General features: G+C 44.5%; 1 protein-coding gene across 2 annotated transcripts in view; it reads right to left on the reverse strand.

Moving 5' to 3' along the window:
* LOC144770266 (uncharacterized) overlaps nucleotides 1-21,321 on the reverse strand; it is a 447,122-nt gene that overhangs the window by 376,409 nt on the left and 49,392 nt on the right. The window lies entirely within an intron of this gene.

The raw sequence follows: 21,321 nt of genomic DNA on the forward strand, positions 1-21,321 counted from the left end.
TGCTGCACTCTCTGTCTGCGTTCTGTAGGGAAGAACTCTTGCATAGCTGTCAACTCTGTATACCTATTCTGTAGAGGGGGGAATCCCACTACGTATGTCCTGCTGGACCTGCCCTGTAGGAAGGGTAGCTTCCATTGCTGTTGCCTGATCTATCCATGGTATGTAGGAAGGACTGCTGCAACTGCACTGCTTTTTGTGAAGGATCCTGCATTGCTAGTGCCTTTTATACAGGAGTTGTTGTGTATATGAGTGAAGCTTGCTGCAGGTGTGAGGATGTGTGTACTGCTGCTGCTGTAACCTACTCCTGTACTGCATGTGAGGAAAGTTTCTACACGCCTGCTTCATAAGGGTAATACACGCGCTATTAATGCTCATTCTATAGCATCTCATGCTGTCCCTCTTTTGTGTGCGAGTGAGGCTTAATAAAAATGTTTCAGGCAAAATGGTTGACACTGTCGATGTTTGTTTTACCACAGTGCATCTGGTTTTATACCATTGCGGACAAGGCAGCGGCAGTCGGGCAGCTCCGCTTCACAGTCAGTTACTCAGTGGCCTGAGTTGAACTCATGGGGAGCCCTACATGATATTAGATATGTGGTTTACCAACCCCTTTCCATTTAGATGGCAAATATTTCGCAATTTGCTTTCTACTGCCAGGGCACCTGAGTCTGTGTACTTTAAAAATTAAACACACAAACGGATGTGCCAGGCAGTGCTCCATTACTGAAGCCTCAGAGGGCTGTCGGTTGTTCACATGACTCCAAGGCTTCCATCACCCACCGGAGTGAGGGGCGTTCTTTGGTGAGGTGTTTAGAGAGTAGTGTTCTGGTCAGACACCTTATTTTATTAACTAATCGATTATACATTTTTATAACTAACACCACATTTACAGTGATGATAGAGGGCTTTCCACAAGTTAACATTAGGTTAAAAAATAACCTTGTGTGTTTTGCTGTTCACCCTATGTGGGCTGGGTATGCCCAGAAGTGGGTCCCGTGCTCACTAAGCCACTGGAGTCAAGCTATCCTGGCTGAAGACGGCTGATAGCCAGAAACCGGTCCTAGGATGCTTGATTCTGGTCCAGGAAAGACATGGCTTGGCAGTTCAGGCTGGACTGTTCCCATGAGGCGCAGGGTCAAGACTGATTTGCATATGGCCATGTCTGAACTGGGGTGGCTTGGTGAGCAAAATAACGATGGATTAAACCCAGATCTGTGACTGGGGGTGAATGTTTTGCCATTGTGCAACATTCCGTCCATCATCTTGTGTGTTTTGCTAAAAAATAACTTGGCCAATATCTATACTACTATTATAAAGGAAGAACTTTGAACCTTTGAGGCGGGTAAACTCGGGAACCACAGCGCCAATCAAAACACCCAATACAGCGTTGGAAAGGTCAGGGTAAGCAGATGGTCATAGGCTATATATCAGCAAAAAATATATGTTAAAAGGGCAAAGTACGTTCTTTGCCAAAGTAGTCCCTTGGAAGTAGTGCCATGTCTGAAGTGGGCGTGTGCGTTAACGAGAAACGTGCTGACATCACAGTCAGACATTTTGGTAAAGTTCAGGAAGTAAATGAGGAGCGCGAGGAGGAACGGCAAAGAGGTGCGAGGAGCAGCGACAGGAGCGAGTGGCTGAGGAGCGGCGGCGCCCGCGGTGGGCTAAGGTACAGGTCCGACATGCCCAGGGTAGGAGCGGCCATGAGCGTGGGGAGGAGCGGCCAAGAACGCGAGGCTGAGGAGCGGATACGAGCACGGAGAGGAGCGGTCAGGAGCGCGAGGCTGAGGAGCGGGGGCGAGTGTCACACGGTCTTTGGCCCACGGCTGCACAGGTGGTTGGGGGCCTGGGATTCGAGACGCGAGAGGTCTGTGGGGGCCCTGAGGAGGCGGTGAGTGTCACCCGGTCTTCGGCCCACGGCTGCACAGGTGGTTGGGGGCCTGGGATTCGAGACGCGAGAGGTCTGTGGGGGCCCTGAAGGTGGTGGTTGCGCTCCGGAGGACTGCACACTGAGCCTCATTGCCCCCGGACAACGTCGGGGCGGGCTGCTAGTCTTTAATAACATAAAACTGTGCCTCTCATTTAAGCAGCTATGCTGTTGCTTGGAAGGACAGAATGGGTCAAGAAATATTCACATTATTATACTAATAATAGTGAGAGGACCACCTCAGTTAAAACAGTATTAAGAACTCTTTTCCAAGAGAGAACAATTTGATGGACAAATGATACTGGACTAGTCATTTCTTCAGTTCCTTCTTGACATTTTAGAAGATGAGGATTCTGATTGGGGAGGGCTGCCTTACAAGGTTCTGACTGATCTTCCTAAAAGCAACAGCTTCACTGTATTTTCTTTCTTGAATACTGGGATCTGTAGAAGAAGGGTGTCTGTGCTCTTCAGACAGTGCTCAGTGTCAGTGATTGTTAGTGTTCAGGGTTAGTAGCTTAAAGGGAATGCTGCGACAGTGTAGTAAATGATTCACTGTGGTCCTTGCTTCTAGCAGCAATCAGTAATCATTTTTGAGTGTGCATACCATGACTATGACTGACTAGGTCACTGGTTTAAAGTCTTGAAATAATTTCACATGCTTGATTCCCTACTGATTGATTCCTCCCAATAGTCTCAACTGCTTTTTAGGTCTTGCGCCTAGCGTTGCAGTGAGCAGCACTGCCCACGCAGCGAGACTTTGTGTAGGGGCTTCTGAAAGCTGACCACACGCTTGTGCGTGTGGCTTTGTTATCGTTGCAGTCTATTGGGCGTTGTGTGCGCCTTTCTAACAAAGACAACACGCAATTGGGCAAATGCGGGCGCATGTCCCACATTTGCCCCGCCCATGGCCTTTTGGTGTCTGTTACCCGCACAGCCGACAACCAGACAGGAGGAGGCATCACCATCGTCCACAAGAACACCATCCGCATCACGACCAACGCCGAAGACACCTTCACAGCCGCCGAACATCTTCACTTCCAGATACACACCGACCCCAAGACCACACTCAGAGGCACCATCATCTACAGACCCCCGGGACCTCGCACACAATTCAGCGAAGACATCGCAGACTTCATCAGCCCGCACGCCCTCGCCTCCTCCGACTACATCCTCCTAGGGGACCTCAACTTCCACCTGGAGAACAACAACGACAATAACACCACCACCCTGCTGGACAACTTTGCCAACCTCGGACTCAAGCAACTGGTGAACACCCCCACCCACTACGCCGGACACACGCTTGACCCAATCTTCTCCTCCAGCAAACACGTCTCCTTCAGCCACTCCACCGGGCTCCACTGGACAGACCACAGCTGCGTCCACTTCAGCTTCAGAAGGACCACGACTCACCACCACCCGCAACAAGGTCCCCGCTGGAGCTGGAACAAGATCACCACCGACCAGCTCATCACATCACTGAACCAGAACCCTCCCGCCAGATCAACGGACCCCAACCAAGCAGCCAGCAACCTCACACAGTGGATCACCAACTGCGCAGACGACCTCGCACCCCTGAAAAACCACCCCAGCAGGCCCAGAAGCAAGAAAGCCTCCTGGTTCAACGACGACCTCATGAATTCCAAGAAGAACTGCCGTACCCTCGAGAAAGCCTGGCGGAAAAACCCGACTACAGACAACATGGCTGCCCTCAAGCACGCCACCCGCAACCACCACCAGCTGATCCACACCACCAAGAAGTCAGCATTCAAGGATCGACTTGACAACAACGCACACAACAGCAAGGAACTCTTCAACATCGTCAAAGAGCTCTCCAACCCCAGCGCCGGAAACAACGACATCACTCCCTCACAAGACCTCTGCGACTCAATCGCCTCTTTCTTCCACAGCAAGATCGCAGATATACACAACAGCTTCGGCGAACGGACCACGCACCCAACCACAGAACCAAAGTCCCCGCCACCTGCCTACGCGCCTGGACACCGCTCAGCACCGAAGACACCATCCACACGATGAACACCATCCACTCCGGATCACCAACCGACCCATGCCCCCACCACGTCTTCAACATGGCCGACTCCATCATCGCACCCAAACTCAGAGACATCATCAACGCCTCCTTCAACACCGCCACCTTCCAGGAGAGCTGGAAGCATGCCAAACTCAGCGCCCTCCTGAAGAAACCATCAGCAGACCCCACCGACCTTAAGAACTACCGCCCCATCTCACTCCTCCCGTTTCCTGCCAAAGTCATCGAGAAGACCGTCAACAGACAGCTTGCCGCCTTCCTCGAGATGAACGGACCCCTCGACCACTCACAGTCCGGATTCCGAGCCAACCACAGCACCGAGACCCCCCTCATCGCAGCCACCGATGACATCCGAGCCCTGCTCGACAACGGGGAAACAGCGGCCCTCATCCTCCTGGACCTCTCCGCAGCGTTCGATACTGTCTGCCACCGCACCCTAGTACAACGCCTCAGCAACATCGGAATCCAGGAGAAGGCACTGGAGTGGATCATCACCAGAAGAACCCAGAGAGTCCGCCTCCCCCGTTCAGATCCAAGGCCACCGAAGTCATCTGCGGCGTACCACAAGGATCATCACTCAGCCCCACCCTCTTCAACGTCTACATGATCCCCCTCGCAGCCATCGCACGCCAACACAACCTCAACATCATCTCCGACGACACCCAACTGATCCTCTCCCTCACCAACGACCCAACCACCGCCAGAACCAACCTACACGAAGGGATGAAAGACGTAGCCGAGTGGATGAAGAACAGCCGCCTGAAACTGAACTCAGACAAGACGGAAGTCCTGATCCTTGGATCATCACCCTCTGCCTGGGACGACTCCTGGTGGCCCCCTGCCCTGGGCAGCGCACCCAAACCAACAGACCATGCACGCAACCTGGGCTTCATCCTGGACTCCTCCCTCTCGATGACCAGACAAGTCAACGCCGTCTCATCATCGTGTTTCAACAGCCTACGCATGCTCCGAAAGATCTTCCGATGGATCCCCACCGAAACCAGGAAGACGGTCACCCAAGCACTCATCACCAGCCGACTGGACTACGGAAACACCCTCTACACCGGAACCACAGCCAAACTGCAGAAAAGACTCCAACGCATCCAGAACGCCTCCGCACGACTCATCCTGGACATCCCCCGACACAGCCACATCTCCGCACACCTGAGAGACCTGCACTGGCTCCCCGTCAGCAAGAGAATCACGTTCCGTCTCCTCACCCACACACACAAGGCCCTCCGAAACTCGGGCCCCAGGTACCTCAACAACCGCCTGACCTTCTACACCCCCACCCGCCAACTACGATCGACCAGCCATGCCCTCGCCGCCGTTCCACGCATTCGAAGAGCCACCATGGGAGGAAGATCCTTCTCCTACCTGGCAGCCAAGACTTGGAACTCCCTCCCCATCCACCTCCGTCTTACCCAAGACCACCTCTCCTTCAGGAAGCAACTCAAGACCTGGCTATTTGAGCAGGAGCGGACCCCCCCCCCAAGTGCCTTGAGACCCTCCGGGTGAGTAGCGCGCTATACAGCTTTCTTGATTGATTGATTGATTGACATCTGTTTAGCATTATCGTGCCTGATAATGCAAAACAGATGTCTCGCTGTGGCGCGCGCACATGCACCACTTGTTCTCCTAGTACTTTTATTTAATCACTTTTGTTTTCTCTCTGTATTCATTATAGTTTGCACCCAATGATACCATCTCCCGCCAAGTGTACGATGGACACTGTGACTGACCCCCACTTTGTTGTGTCTTTTTAGCAAGTGCCCTGAAGCCTCAGTAAGACAGCGCATCAGCTGAACAAGAAATCCTTTAGTGTTGCCTGATGTTAGCGCGTGGCAGTACTCCAGGAGACAAAATAATTTACATCGGAGCCCGTGCGTGCCCAAATTGAAATATGGTGCCTGCTCTTCAGTCATGCTTGCCAGCAGCACTCCAATTTTGCAAAACTATGCAGGCTGCAGAGTACTGGATCCCGCCGTGGCGCTGACCACAAGACAGAGTGAGTCATGATGTGAGAGACTCCCCCTGCCCAATTAAATTACTGGAATTCCGGGGCCTGCCCTCTCAGAGAGACAAGTCCGCGTTAACTGGCTGTGCCGGTGCCTGGTGCCCATTACCTCACGTCCTGTAGTTGGAAGCAGGTAGTGTAAGGCTCGTCTGTGAGAAGAAGCTGGCGGCGGCGGGACTCTGAGTCGCAGAGGCTCACACGATCATGGCAGCGTGGCATGAGAGAGGCCTGTGGCTGCATCGGGTGCGCTGCGTGTGCTGGGAGAGGAGCTACAGTGTGCACACTGCTGCAGGCATGTGCGTCGCTGGCTACCAGCCGACGAGAGGCATGCGCACAGCATGTCACCCCAGCCGTGCGGCTCAGCGCCTGGGACAATGCCGTCACCCATGGCTAGCGAAGAGAAGTTAAAGACAAGAGTAAGCACTAGAAGTACTAACGCTCCTCGTCATTTTGTCTGAGGTAGCCTGCAGTGCTCAGTGCTGCCTGTCTGAGACTCACTGTGTGACGTTTAGAAGTTTCCCTCGTCTTCATTGCATGATTTTTGCTCGCAAGAAAGTGTCACTCATACTCGCTGAAATGTCACTCATAATTTCACTGAAATTATGAAAATGTCACACATGGCAATCTGAAACCTTGGCAACTATGCCCTAGCCACCACCACCACAGATCTGACAAGGTGGAGGGAAGCCTAGATCACACCAAGAGCACAGACATCAAACGCCAGAGTAATGACACCCTTCAAACCTCGCAGATGTGAAGTCGAGCAGAGGGCAGAGGGAAGCCAACAGGGAAGGATTCAAGCCGCTTCTTGCAGTCCAACCGGCTCACACCTGGAAGACACTTTACGCACCGCGCCCAAAACAGCTTCGTGGTCACAAAAGGCAAGCACAGAACCCCACTGAAACCCTGCGACGATGTAACTCAAAGGGGCACTCTCTGTGCGTAGTGTGAGGTGCCCCCGGCGGCAGTCCATGCCACCTCCGAGGGCGGGGAGATGAATCATGGGCACTGATGGGCCGAAGCTTGGGGCAGGGGAGAGGATGCGGGGACACATCAGACATAACCACAAAAAAACACAAACCATACAACGGCACCCACTGAGCATTTCAATGCTGGCACGGCCCTCCCTGGTGCGGGTGTCAGGGCACACGGGCTAGTAAACAACGCAAGACAGGCACCTGGCTCTGGGCAGCACCAGCCTTTTCATCAAAATGCGCCCTCAAAGGCCCCAATGGGTGGCAAAGGTACACACACCTGGCTTGGCTCAGATAGTACACAGAGGTGACCACTGGCACCTTGGCGTGGCTCCCCACGAGACATGGCACTCCCGAACTACAGCCAAACCAATTATCGTTTTAGATTTCCTTTGGAAATGCGCGAACACCGTCGGCAAAAGTTTTAAAGTCTTGGAATCCACTGGGCACTGCCAGGACCGCCTAGGAGAGTGCCATCCTTTGGGGGCTAACGCTGGCAGAGACAAAGATTGACACGCCAATGACAGCGGTGCCAACTATCACTCAGAGTGCACCCGGCACCCCATTCCATGCAGACTCACACAGCTACGCAGCTGGCACCAATGTGGCACTTCCTGTTCGGGTGCCACTCAGCCTGGTGCCCGGGAAGGCCAATGTAATTAAATGTGTTTTTAGAGCTTACTGTTGAAAGAAAGAAATGTCCTTGAGAATTATTTTATACTTATGCATATTCATTCATTACATTACAAGTTATTGAATTCTGTAGCCTGAGTCAGCCACACTGTGTGATTGGTATAGCTGGGCCGAAGACAACTGCTATCTGTTACATTGTAACAGTTTCATTATAGTAAAAAAAAAGCATTTGCAATGCAATAGGTCTCGCATTTACGAGAGATTAAGCTACTGGCATTGTAAATGACAATGCCTTTTATGTATTTGTTTTTAAAACCAACTTGTAAATAAAGGCATTGTAATTTACAATGCCAATAGCTCAAACTTTCGCAAATGCAGGATCTATTGCATTGGAAATGCTAGTTTGTCCTTTTTTCTAGCACATTTATGTGGGAGTCGAGATTTAGGCTTCTATCCGTTAGGAACCTAGTAGTTCTGTGCAGGTCATGATCTCCGTTTTGTGATCGACTCTGGCCAGAAAGCTAAGCTTTAGTACAAGTGGGACAGTTTGTTAGAGCTATTAGTAGAAACTGTGTTTTAATTAAGTTAATTTTCATTTGGTGGGATGCTATCCATGCAGAAAGAACTATTGATGGACAGAATGCAGAACAATGTCACACATTCACCCCAGTACAGAGATCTGGGTCTAAATCCATCGTTTTTTTGCTCACCATGCCATTCCAGTTTGGACCCAGCCATATGCAAATCAGTCTTGACCCTGCGCCCAATTCGAAATGTCCAGCCCGAACTGCCAGGCCAGGTCCTCCCTAGACTGGAAACAAGCATCCTAGGACCAGTTTCAGGGTTTCACCCCTCTTCAGCCAGGATAGCTTGACTCCAGTGGCATGGAGAGCACGGGACTCACGTCGGAGCATACCTGTCCCACTCGGGGTAACCAATGCCAAAAGAACTATTGATGGACAGAATGCAGAACAATGTCATACATTCACCCCAGTAGAGTTATCTGGGCCTAAATCCATCTTATTTTTTGCTCACCATGCCATTCCAGTTTGGACCCAGCCATTTGCAAATCAGTCTTGACCCTGCGCCCAATGGGAACAGTGCAGCCCAAACTGCCAGGCCAGGTCCTCCCTGGACTGGAAACAAGCATCCGATGACCAGTTTCAGGGTTTCACCCCTCTTCAGCCAGGATAGCTTGACTCCAGTGGCATGGAGAGCACGGGACTCACGTCTGAGCATACCCGTCCCACTCGGGGTGACAAATGTAAAAAGAACTATTGATGGACAGAATGCAGAACAATGTCATACATTCACCCCAGTACAGAGATCTGTGCCTAAATCCATCGTTTTTTTGCTCACCATGCCATTCCAGTTTGGACCCAGCCATGTGCAAATCAGTCTTGACCCTGCGCCCAATGGGAACAGCCCAGCCTGAACTGCCATGACTGAACTTATTTAAGAGTTTGAGCCAGAGAAGAGAGTTCATATGAAGCGGATTACATTCAGAGTAGAAAATGAATGACCCTTCTCCGTTGCTAAGTGAATTGGTGATGGTGGCATACATAAGTTAAAACGTGTAGTTGGTAGGTTGGACCCTTCAGAACCTTTTGTTTTAACTTGTCACTACTTTGGGTAACATGTTCCTATTCATTGAGCTCTTGGTGTATGATTCTGGGGTAGAGTGTTGCCAGAAAATGTTCAATTTTCTTAAACCTGTCTCAGGTTGATAAAACGACCCTTTTTCTAAAAAATAGAGATAGTCAGATCTGGTGGTGATGATGGCTGTGTGGCCTGTCTGAGTCGAGTTGGAAATCTGATAGTGTTCTTGCTAGTATACCCCTTGCGTGAATATGTATGTCCCTGGAGTGGCTATTGCTGCTGGAACAGAGGTTTGATGCATTTGAAAACCGCCTTTTGCAGACGCAAACCCTGTATTTTGCAAATTGCCCGTAACTAACTTAATTGGGAATGTCATAGACATGTGCCAACATCTCTATCCACAGGGATCAAGATAAGGTGTGGAAATTATAGTACATCAATTTTGGAAGTTAGGAATATAACAATTCCTTTGAACTAATAAGCACTGGTAACACCAGAGGTCCTTTTTACGGATGCTCTTAAGAATCAGCAAAAATAGAACGAAGAAAAGAAACACAATTACTTATACATGTAAGGCATGGAAGCTATTAAAGAACTTGTGGCAGAGAAGGGTGTAGAAATAAAAATTAATAGGGGAAATCCCAAGGCAAATTAGGAGAGAAGGGAGCAGCAATGGAGGAGCTAGTGTAAGGTGTAAGGTGTGAACAGCGCAAAACGAAGAAGTGCAGGCTGGGGTTTTGAGGGAGTCAGAGGAAGAGAGGAAGAAAACATAAGCACTCTCATGGTGTGCTGAATGAGAAAGGAGAAAAGTAGTTCCCTGAATGTGAGCAGTGGAAGGATACAAGTCATTCAATCAAAATTAAGGTAATGAAACTGTGCTCCAGTAAAGGGGCAAACACAAGGGGTGGAAGTCACATAAGTAAATTATATCGATTTATTCCTGCACTAAATGTAATGAATAACTATTTTGATATTTCCCATATCTGAGATAAGATTAACACTTAGGGATACATTTGCATGTCTCAACAACCTCAAGTGAGGAGGTGGAGCATCCTAAAACAGAATTTTCCAGCGTAAAATTACTACTCATAACTTTTCTCCTGTTGGTAGACATCTCCACTACCGTGGGAGAGATCTCACCAAGGGAAAGTATAGGGAAAATAATTAAAGCTTATTATTCTTTAAACAAAATGAATAAAAACGAATTCAGTGAATAACATGTGTATAAAATAAATACATATATTTATTATTGTTATTAATCTGGAAAAACATATTTTACAGCATATTACCTCATCAAATTACACATATATAAAATGGTAAAATAATTCCAATCATAAATATAAATGTTTTGTTTATTATGTTGTGAAGTGCACTTTACTATTGGGGTCCCTATTACGATGTCCAGACACCGTTTCTGTGTGAGAAGTGACTGACCGTAGGTCGGCAGTTCCGCACTCCTTATTACGATGTAAAACTCCCCTTTCTCTCTATGAGCTTGTGCGATGAGTGGAAACCAACCACAGCACAAGCTCCCATTGAGAAATGGGAGTCTGTAAATCCCTGCATTGTGTGCCATGCACCATTAGGTGCAGGGACTTTCAAAGGGACTGCCACAACTATAGACCGGGGGAGGATTGGGACCCTGTAGGGGCCCCCAAAGTTGCTTCCCGACAGCCTTTCCAGATTGGAAAGGCCTACATGGAAAGGCTGTCAGAAACCAACATCATAGTCCCGACGGCAGAAACGAGATCCTGAAGGGATTATGGACGTTTCCTGTCTGGCCATTGGGTTCCTTGAGCCCATCAGAACCAAGTCGATTGACTGGCCAGTTTACACCCCGGCAGCCAACATTGAAATTCAGCTGTCGAACTGAAAACCTACCATGTTGGTCGGTAGCCTCCGACGAACGGTCGGAGGCTTGCCGACCGACATTGGAATGAGGCCCTTAGTTGTTTATTATTAAAAGTAATTGCAAATATATATATATATATATATACACATAATACAAGCTTAAAAGTGTACTTAATTGAAGTACATGAAAGCCGCACAACCTGAACACTCTCACACCAACTACTAAAATTTACTTGTGCAGAGATATTCGTGAACATGGCAAAATATCGCTGCATAGAAAAGATATAAAGGAAGGAGTCAGATTTCTCCAGCCATAATTTTGTGAATTGCATTTTGTAGTACATGAGTAGTTTCGAACCCGAGCAAAGGAATGAAAAACATTGAGCGAGAAGCAAGCAAATGAGAGCAGCAAGAAAGCCTACCAATGGTAAGCAGCGAGCTGACCCAAAGCACACTGTACGTTTTGGTATGGTCCACACGAGGTTTATTGACAACAGACTGCTAAGAGTTGTCTGCAGACAAGACCTAAAAGGTAAACCTCATTGCAAATTGGAGTATTTTAAAACTAAGTAATTATTAGATCTATAGCTTTGTATGCTCAAGCTTATTCATGGAATTCTTAATTTCCTTGTAGATGGAAATTCACATACATTTTACACCTAAAAGGCTCTTTTCACATAAATCAACAAACCAAGGAACTTTCATTTTAGTGGAAGGTTACAGCTTTGGGCACTGACCGCAAAGAAGTGGAGTTCTGTGCAACATTTACACCTCTTTTTAAATTAAGGAAGTAAAACAAAACAGTACAGGTTCACTAAAATAGATAAAACAATTAGTAAGATAATGTTCACAGCATAAGACAAATGGCTAGAGCCTCCTCCAGTAATGAAGACATCTAATGAAATATATGTTCGACATACAATTAACATAATCATACCATAGTCTCAATCATGTTTAAATGAATTCCTTACAAGACTGCAAGCAAGCCCTGCAGGTAGCAACTCCAAACAGTGCACAGAGTGTCTTTACTGGTAAATTCTACTTCAAAGACCATTAGCAATGCCAATAGGTTTGGCAAAGGCCGCTAGCCTTTTGGCTTTGTTAATACTTGTTTTGTTGTTTAATGTTTTTTTGCAAATCTTTGTGCTGAAAAAGCTGCTGGCGATTATTAATTTACAGAAAACACTGGCTAAAAGCAAAAATATTTTTGGCCACAATAGTCAGTGGCATTTAAGGGAACTACTTTTTGTGCTCTTTATTAAACGGTAGAATGTCCTCACTCATAATGAAGTTACCAAAAGTAGGCTGACCCATTGCCAGTGATGTATGCTGTATTGAGCAGAAGAATAATGTGAATGACACAGTAACACATCAGTAGATAAAGAGGACTCTTTGAAAGCCCTCGAAGTAAGTAGGTTATATGAATTGTGCTAGTGAAATTAAAAGCTCCTTGCAAATCCAAGAACTAAAAATAAAGAGCAAACACTACCATTATGCAAGGATGGACCCAAAATTTTACAGATGAGTTAAAACTCCCTTTCCCGGGCAGCAGCACAAGCCTCAATACAAAGAGGCATGTTTCCAACTGCCTCCATGGCGGTCTGATCCTAATTTGGCGCGCAGGGCCACTGACTATCTGTCAGTCAGTTCCGTTCTCACAACGATGTCGGTCGGAAGCTTGTCCGACCACCATCGTAATCAGCCTCTAAATTTTGAGTTTCTAGAGACAGTGAAAGTTCTGCACTCAAAACTATAAATCAACCAAACTGTGTGTAAAGTTGTCTTCCGATCATACCCAATTCTGACCAATGTGTTTTCTGATCAGTAACTTAACATCTGTAACCCAATCCTCGGTGACTCATAGTACTGTGCAAGCATCACCCATAATTTGGTTTTAACATTGACAACTTTGCAGTCACCCACCCTAAAGAGGACCTCAGCCGTACCCCAAAGCCTCTCTGACCCAAACACATTCTCAAATCTCCTGTTGTAGCCTTGTGCTCTCATCTTGACCCAAGGAAACACGCAATCATCATTCCCGTGGACTGAGCCTTTAGGGACCCTCTAGTAGAACTGAGTACCATTACATTTGGCTGTAGTAACATTGCTTATTTCCAGTATGTAAAAAAGGAATAAGAGTAGTATAAAGAACTACAAAAAAGAGTTATAATAATACCAATAATGGTAATAATAATAACAATAATAATAATATCAAGAACAACAATAATAATAATAGTAGGGTTGACAAAACAGAGACCCGTATTCTCTGAAAGTGGTATCCACTCTACAGACAGTGCAGAGACTTGTTTTGCTCTGAAAAGGAGCTGCCAATTAGCAAAGTACGTGGTTGCCCAGTGAATTTAGAGACCTTGGTGCTACAGAGGTGGGGGTCTGGGTCATGTGTCTAAAGGGCTGTAAAATGTGATATGTCAGCTAGTGATAAGAATAATATACAACTATTATTATTATTAACCTATGACCATATGGAGATCAGACATATGTGCTTCTGCATACAACACTGAGGATGTAAACTGTAATAGGCATAACAAAATCTATCAAATTATTAAGCAGAAATATGCTTTTTGGTACAATTAAACAACACAAAAGAAGGAGAAGACAAGAAGCAATGAGAAAAAGAAAAAGAAAGAATGGACTTAATGGCAATAGCTCGGGTTTACACACCTCATGAACAAAATACGATAAAAATATGAGCAAGAGTGTAATACTTATGACCTAATTCACAAGTGGAAATAGGAACTTCACCAGTTATTAACTGAGACACAATAAATATACAAGTATATGCCCAATCTCTTGAAAACAAAATCCTACTATTCTTTGTAATACAATTATTGTACTAAATGGTTCTAACATAGGTAAGCTGTGAACAATGTATTGTTTGAACCAAATGTATGAACATGTTGATGACATCCTAAATTTAATATGCAGGGCATACAAATTAGTTGATTATAAGAAAAAGTGAGACCATAAATTGACTTGCATAGAGGAGGGGTAAGTAAATGGCCTTGAATTTGTTTAGTACTTAATGATTTAGGGTATTTCTTGAAATCAGAGAAGTTAACACCAGTTTAATTTTGGGTACCTTTAGTCTGTCTAGTCTTATTCAAGCTCTTTTCCCATTCCAGAAAATCATCAAAGAATACTATACATATTAGTAAAAATGTTATTGACTGATAGCATCAAAAGAGAAAAAATGTATAATAAGTCAAATCATCATTTGAATCGTATCCAGTTGGCCCTACCAGGATAAGTACAAAAGGGACCACTTTTGAATAAAACAGTCAGTTTTATCTAGTGTCAGCCTTCATGGAAATCCTGAAGAAAATCTTGGAGATCTCTTGGAGAAAACATTCAGCTGATTATAAAAGGCTAATGCAAAAACAACAGTTGATAGACAGAATGCAGAACAATGTCATACATTCACCCCAGTACAGAGATCTGGGCCTAAATCCATCGTTTTTTGCTCACCACACCACCCCAGTTCAGACATGGCCATATGCAAATCAGTCTTGACCCTGTATATTATTGGGAACAGTCCAGCCCGAACTGCCAAGCCATTTCTTCCCTGGATCGGAATCAAGCATCCTAGGACCGGTTTCTGGCTATCAGCCATCATCGGCCAGGATAGCTTGACTCCAGTGGCGTGGAGAACACAGGACTCACGCCTGAGCATACCCATCCCACTCGGGGTGACAAATGCAAAAACAGCAGTTGATGGACAGAATGCAGAACAATGTCATACATTCACCCCCGTACAGAGATCTGGGCCTAAATCCATCGTTTTTCTGCTCACCACACCACCCCAATTCAGACATGGCCATATGCAAATCAGCCTAGACCCTGTACCTCATGGGAACAGTCCAGCCCGAACTGCCAAGCCATGTCTTCCCTGGACCAGAATCAAGCATCCTAGGACCGGTTTCTGGCTATCAGCCGTCATTAGCCAGGACAGCTTGACTCCAGTGGTGTGGAGAGCATGGGACTGTAAATACAAGCCCTGGGCAACCCGGGACTGCTAGTAGCACAGCAATTGGGCTGAACGCCTTTGTAATTTAAATGGAACTGTTTCACGAGTGTTCAAATTTCAGTTAAACGTTTTATTTTTTCAAACAGAAATTATCTGTCTCTTCCACATTATACATCAAGAAGTATGTTTTGATATTTACTGATTTCACAGAATATTCATGATCAAAAGCATAACACACTTGAAAATATTAACACAACATATTTCCAATCCAAGTGAAATTGTAATAATAATTCGTCAATAGTTGAAATTCGAAAAGCAAAACCCAATGCATTTCGGGTGCTTAATGCACCCTTCTTCAGGGGATTAAACAGTTGCAAACAAAATTCAATAATCCTTGAATGATTGATGTCTCAAATTGCAGATTCAACAGGATCTAAAAAACAACAACAAGCCAAACTCTAATGAGTGATTTCATATATACAGATTACATTTCGCAATTGTATGCTGGACACATCTGAGCATACCCTTCCCACTCGGGGACGGGAGGGTGAAAAGCTTTTTCCCCCTCTAAAATGTTTTCATTTAGTAGCACTATTGATTATATTAGGAATGGTTCAGATATTGTCAGCTATACTATGAGCCATATGTATCAAGGAACCATTTTGCGATTCTGTAATAGTGATTTTTAAGAAATCGCTATTTCAGAATTGCAAAATGGTATGTATCAAGAAAAATGCATTTTTTTTTAGCGATTTCTTGATATTCCTTAATTGCGAATTCGCAATTAAGGAATACTTTCCCATTCATTTCTATGGGCCAGGAGGCCCATAGTAAGGAATGGGAATTTTCTCTCAATTTGCGATTCGCAATTTGCTAATCGCAAATTGAGAATTATTTCAAGGGTGCAGGGGTGTCCAAAGGACACCCTGTTGCACCACTGAAATAAGTATAGGTGCACATGTGGTGCACATACATGCCCTAAGGGCATGTATGTGCGTCACATGGCACTTTGAAAAATGCAAAAAGTTTCATTTTTCAAGGAATTCGCAACTTACCACCAACTTGCGATTCCTTAAGGCCATTTAGCAAATTTTTTTGCCTTCTTACATTGCATTTAAGGAATCGCAAAATTTGCGATTCCTTAAATGCAATTGCAAAATAAGGAATCGCAAATTTTGCAATTCCTTATTTTGCATCGGGATTTCCTTCATACATATCATTTTGCGAATTCGCATTCGCAAAGGCTGAAATTCTGCGAATTTCGGCTTTGCGAATGCGAATTTCAATGATACATATGGCCCTATGTAACAAAACCAAGAGGGAGTGAGAAGAAATGCTAAGTGAATCCTCCACGTTAAGCCTAATTTCACAAAGATGGAACCTAGCTAAATCCAGAAGGTTGACCCTCTACTGGAGAAAATGAAAGTTTTTCTTGTGAAACCCTCATCCACCAGGGTTACTCCTTAGTGACATGCTTTATCATTGGGTCCATCCCGTTCCGCTGAGGAATGAGAAGTGCTGCAAGCTATGCACCATCAATAAACATTAGCGAATTCTGAATAGTGGGTCCCTGTCATTAACAAGGCCCATGTTCTCCCACAAATGAGAAAAAAGCCTCAGAGACCTGTTAGTACACACACATTCCAGTAAAGGACAGAGTGGTATTACATCTTTACAGAGTACTATAACACCTGTCACGGGTCAATTTCCATGTGACAGCTGCAGTGTCTGACATCTGACAAAAACAACAAAAATAGTCTTTTTCAATAACCGTATGACCTGGCAATTGAAATACTTAACCAACTGCAACACACAAAGGGTAGTATACCTGGTAACTTGTCCATGTGAGCTACACTACGAAAGTATGACAACAAGAAATAAAAAAACTTGAATATGCGTACATCGCACCAATTTTAGGTGTGGCCGTGCGACCACTAAGATGTCAACCCACAGCATAGAGAAGAAACACACAGCAAGGGATTACCAGTGGGCCATTATTGAACACATACATGACATGGTGGATGCGGACTCTAGACTGTTTGAAAGGGAACAGCGTGGGTCTTCAGACTCAAGACTCATACAAATGGCTTGAATGATAATATCCTGTGGGGCCAATTCACCAGATAAACACAAAACCTCGGGATAATGTAACAAATGTACCACTTGCCTACACCACAGAGCCTCTTGTGGACTTTTGTAGGTACCAGTACCCCTCAATAGCACAGATACAAAAGTAACTTGCTATTTCCAAAATTTTGGGAATCTGGGTAAAAGAACCATCTACACCATCATCATCATCATCATCATCATCACACAACTTTATTCGATCTTGGTAAAAACAGATCATAAAAGCACAAATACATGTTAAATATTACAAAACAGATTATATAACCTTTATACAAAAATTAAAAAGACCGGTATAAAAGGATTCTCATGTTCATAATGAAGCACATTTTTTATAATAACCATTTAAAATAGAGTTCAAAATACTATGATCCCTTGATAACAGGCTAGGCCCATATTACAAAAATTAGACCAATTCTGTCTTAATTATTACTAATTAGGCAACGAGCCCTGTTTTTCCTCGTACCAATACAAACCCACAGAAATGAAGCTAGGGAAAAACATACAAACAGACCCGGGAGGGCTTTTAAGAAATACATAGCCACCCTGCATTGTTTGAGTTTATGATACTTCAAAATTGGAAGAATAACTATTTTCCTTTCATCAGTGTTGTACTCACAGAATAATGTTAGATGGAGATCTGACTGAATTGAGTGATTATTGCATGGGCGAGGTGACAAATCTGAGAGTTTGTATCTCTTTTCAGGGTACCCTAACATTAGTGGGATCAGGTTAATTCAAAAACGCAATAGAATAAATCTATGCTGGGCATTAATTACGAGAGAGATAATAAAAGCTTTCCTCTGACTTGGTGGAACAAGATCATATGCAATGGAAGATTTTTGACTGTGGTTTTTTTCCCTTCAGGTTTAGTTTGCTCTCTGCATGAATAGTTCTGTTAACCTTTTCTTCGGAACCCTTCTACAAGATTCAGGGTTCTAAAATAATTCACTTAGCCCTAATGCATTCAATTGAGCCTCTACATAGTTTAGCCAGCCAATCCTCTTATAATAATCCAGCTTACAGCAATCCTTAATAATACATTGCGTCAGATCCACCAGATTGAAAGCCACAATAGGATTGGTGCCAATCTTATGCAGTGGCTCAGATAAGGTAGCCCCAACTCTAGATGTAAGATATAATTTGAAGCAGATTGTGGTAAAGATACTAGATTTTTGAAAAGCTATCTTCCAGTTGATGGAGGTGTTTGACATTCGCCATCTCCCAGACCACTGCCCCATATGTTATAGCGGCCTTGGATTTTGCAAAGTAGATATTTTTAACCGTGTCTAGGGGACTAGCTCCTAGCTTCTTTGCAAAACTTTGATAGCTTGGAGGCTCCTTTCATCTGCAAGACACATAGGGTAGTATACTTGGTTACTTGCCTGTGGAAGCTACACTATGAAGGTATGACAACCAGAAATAAAAAAAGCTAGAATATGCGTAGATTGTAGCAATTGTAGGTGAGGCCATGCAAACACTAAGATGTCAACCCACTGCATAGAGAAGAAACACACTGCAAGGGATTACCAGTGGGTCATTTTTGAACACATACATGATCTGAGGGATTCAGACTCTAGACTGTTTGAAAGGGAGCAATGGTGGGTCTTCAAGACTGATTTGCATATGCGGTACAAAAGGGGGTGGTGATGGACGGGGCATTTGAATCAATCAAACACTCACACCCAGTCAAAAGATCTGGGTTTAATCCATCACCATTCTTTAGCCCACTCTGCCACCCCAGTTCAGACATGGCTATATGCATATCAGTCTGACCCTGTGCCTCATGGGAACAGTCCAGCCCGAACTGCCAAGCCATATCTTCCCTGGACGGGAAACAAGCTTCCGAGGACCGGTTTCTGGCATTCCAGCCGTCTTCAGCCCGGCTTGCTTGAATCCAGTGGCAAAGTGAGCAAGGGACTCACGTCTGAGCATACCTTTTCTCAAAAAAACCTTTCAGTGCCACCCCCTACTTATAACCTTTCTATCATGTTTCTTCAAAGCACACCTTAGAAAAGCAAAGGCCAGAATAATGATGGAGCGAGAGCAGCGCAGCGCGCATAGATTAGTTAAGTGAAGGTGTGCTTTGAAGAAACATGATAGAAAGGTTATAAGTAGGGGGTGGCACTGAAAGGTTTTTTTGAGAAAAGGGTAAAGTTTTGAGAGCAATATTGCGCTTCACAGCAGGATGGAACAGAGAGAGTGTGAAAGCACGATGGTATATTTTGGGTGGAGAAGTAGCGGTGTTCAGGGTAACATTGAAATTTTGTGGGAACCACCAGTTGAGGAACATGGAGGTTGAATAGATATAAAGGGATGGGACCCAATCTCGCTAAAGGTTATTTATTTATATGGGGTGTTACCGTATTGCACATCAAGTTATATAGGGGACAAACTAAAAATGTGACAATTACTAAGGACTGGAGTGCCGTCAATTTCATATGAAAAACGTGCATGTCGGTTGATATATATTGTTGCTTATGGAATTACAATGCATGTTTTATCTGTTACTTGTAGCTACCCCTGACGTAGGGCCCCAAAAGCCCGAAATGCATTGGGTCTTAATAAAAAACTGTCCTGGATGAACAAATGCGTCAGTACGTATTTTTGAAGAGAGGCCCGGATGGGCACATCTTGAATATGAGAAACCATTGAAAATTGCATCACCTCTTGTGTGGAACAAATTGGATTTATTGTGAAAATTGTGATGAAACAAATGAGTACAAGGAATAAAAAAGGAGTAAAGTAATTGACAGAAATAGAAGAAGCTTAACTGGGCTGTGCCATTGGTTTTGGGGTGGAAAGTCGCCCCAAGAATTATGTAATTTAATACTCACGTGCCACCAGGGCAAGGCACTGTAACATTGAGCACGCAACGCAGGATAAACAAGTGCGAAAAAAATTGGAGGAACCGTATTTCAAGAGGGTGTGCATTCTCCATTCCGACGATGAACTTTCTAAAAGTGCCATTTTTATAAATGTAACTTAAATCCGATTTTACCATAAAATAGGCCATTAAATTACAATTCCTCCTATAGAAACACAACTTTGTTACCTGGTCCCACTCAAAAGCTAGCACTTATTAAATGTAAAAAATATAACCCGATGTTATCCTATGGGAGAGGTATGCCTCACAGTAGTGAAAAAATGAATGTGGGAGTTTTTCACTAGCAAGACATGTAAAACTATGATGTACATGTCCAAACTTTTAATCACAATGCACCTTGCCCTATGGGCTGTTTGGGGCCTATCTTAGGGGTGTCATATGTAATACAAAGGGAGTTTTAGGCTTGGCAAGGAGGTTATTTTGCCAAGTCGAATTGGCAGTGTAAACTGCTGGCAGGCTGCAATGGAAGGCCTGAAAAGTGATTTAAAGGGCTACTTAAGTGGGTGGCACAATATGTGCAGCCGGCCCACTAATCGCATTTAATTTACGGGCCGTAGGTATATGGAATACCATTTTACTAGAGACTTAAATTAAACATGCCAATCAGGTGTACGTAAATTTTACCATGTTTTAGGGAGTGAGCACTAGCACTTTAGCAGTTGTTAGCAGTGGTAAAGTGCATACAGTCCAATGGCCAACAAAAACAAATTCAGGAAAATGGAGGGCTGAAGGCTATATGTTGGGGGAGAACCATGCTTATGGTGACAGGTCTAAAAAACCTATTTCAGAATACCTAAACATTAGGTAATATTTTAACTTGAAAACAAATTATCAATTTGAGATTGAGAATGATGGTTGGTGAGTAAGAGGAGTACTCTCTAAGGTTAAGATGAAACATTCTCCACAAATTTGTGAGAGCCCTTTGAGAAATAGCATTATTAAAAACTTTATAGGTATTATTGGGAACAAACTTGACAGGAGAATTTCTATCCAAAAAAGGGGCTATTTAGTGATTACAACTCCACCACCAAAGAATAAAGTTTACATTGGAATATTCAAATATTTCACTACAGACTGTATTACAGGCCTCAGGACCACATAAATTCATAGCGCATGAATAAATGTTATTTACTTTGAATTTATTTAAATGAAATCTACTTTCTGAGTCTTTTTCTTGGAAAATAAGAGTTCTGCTTAAGTATGTATTACATAGGATAGAAAACCTCATTTATTTCCAGAGGATGAGGATAAAATAATGATCTGACCCATTGTTCTTTAAC

This window comes from Lissotriton helveticus, chromosome 7, assembly GCF_964261635.1.
Source record: "Lissotriton helveticus chromosome 7, aLisHel1.1, whole genome shotgun sequence".
NCBI lineage: Eukaryota > Metazoa > Chordata > Amphibia > Caudata > Salamandridae > Lissotriton > Lissotriton helveticus.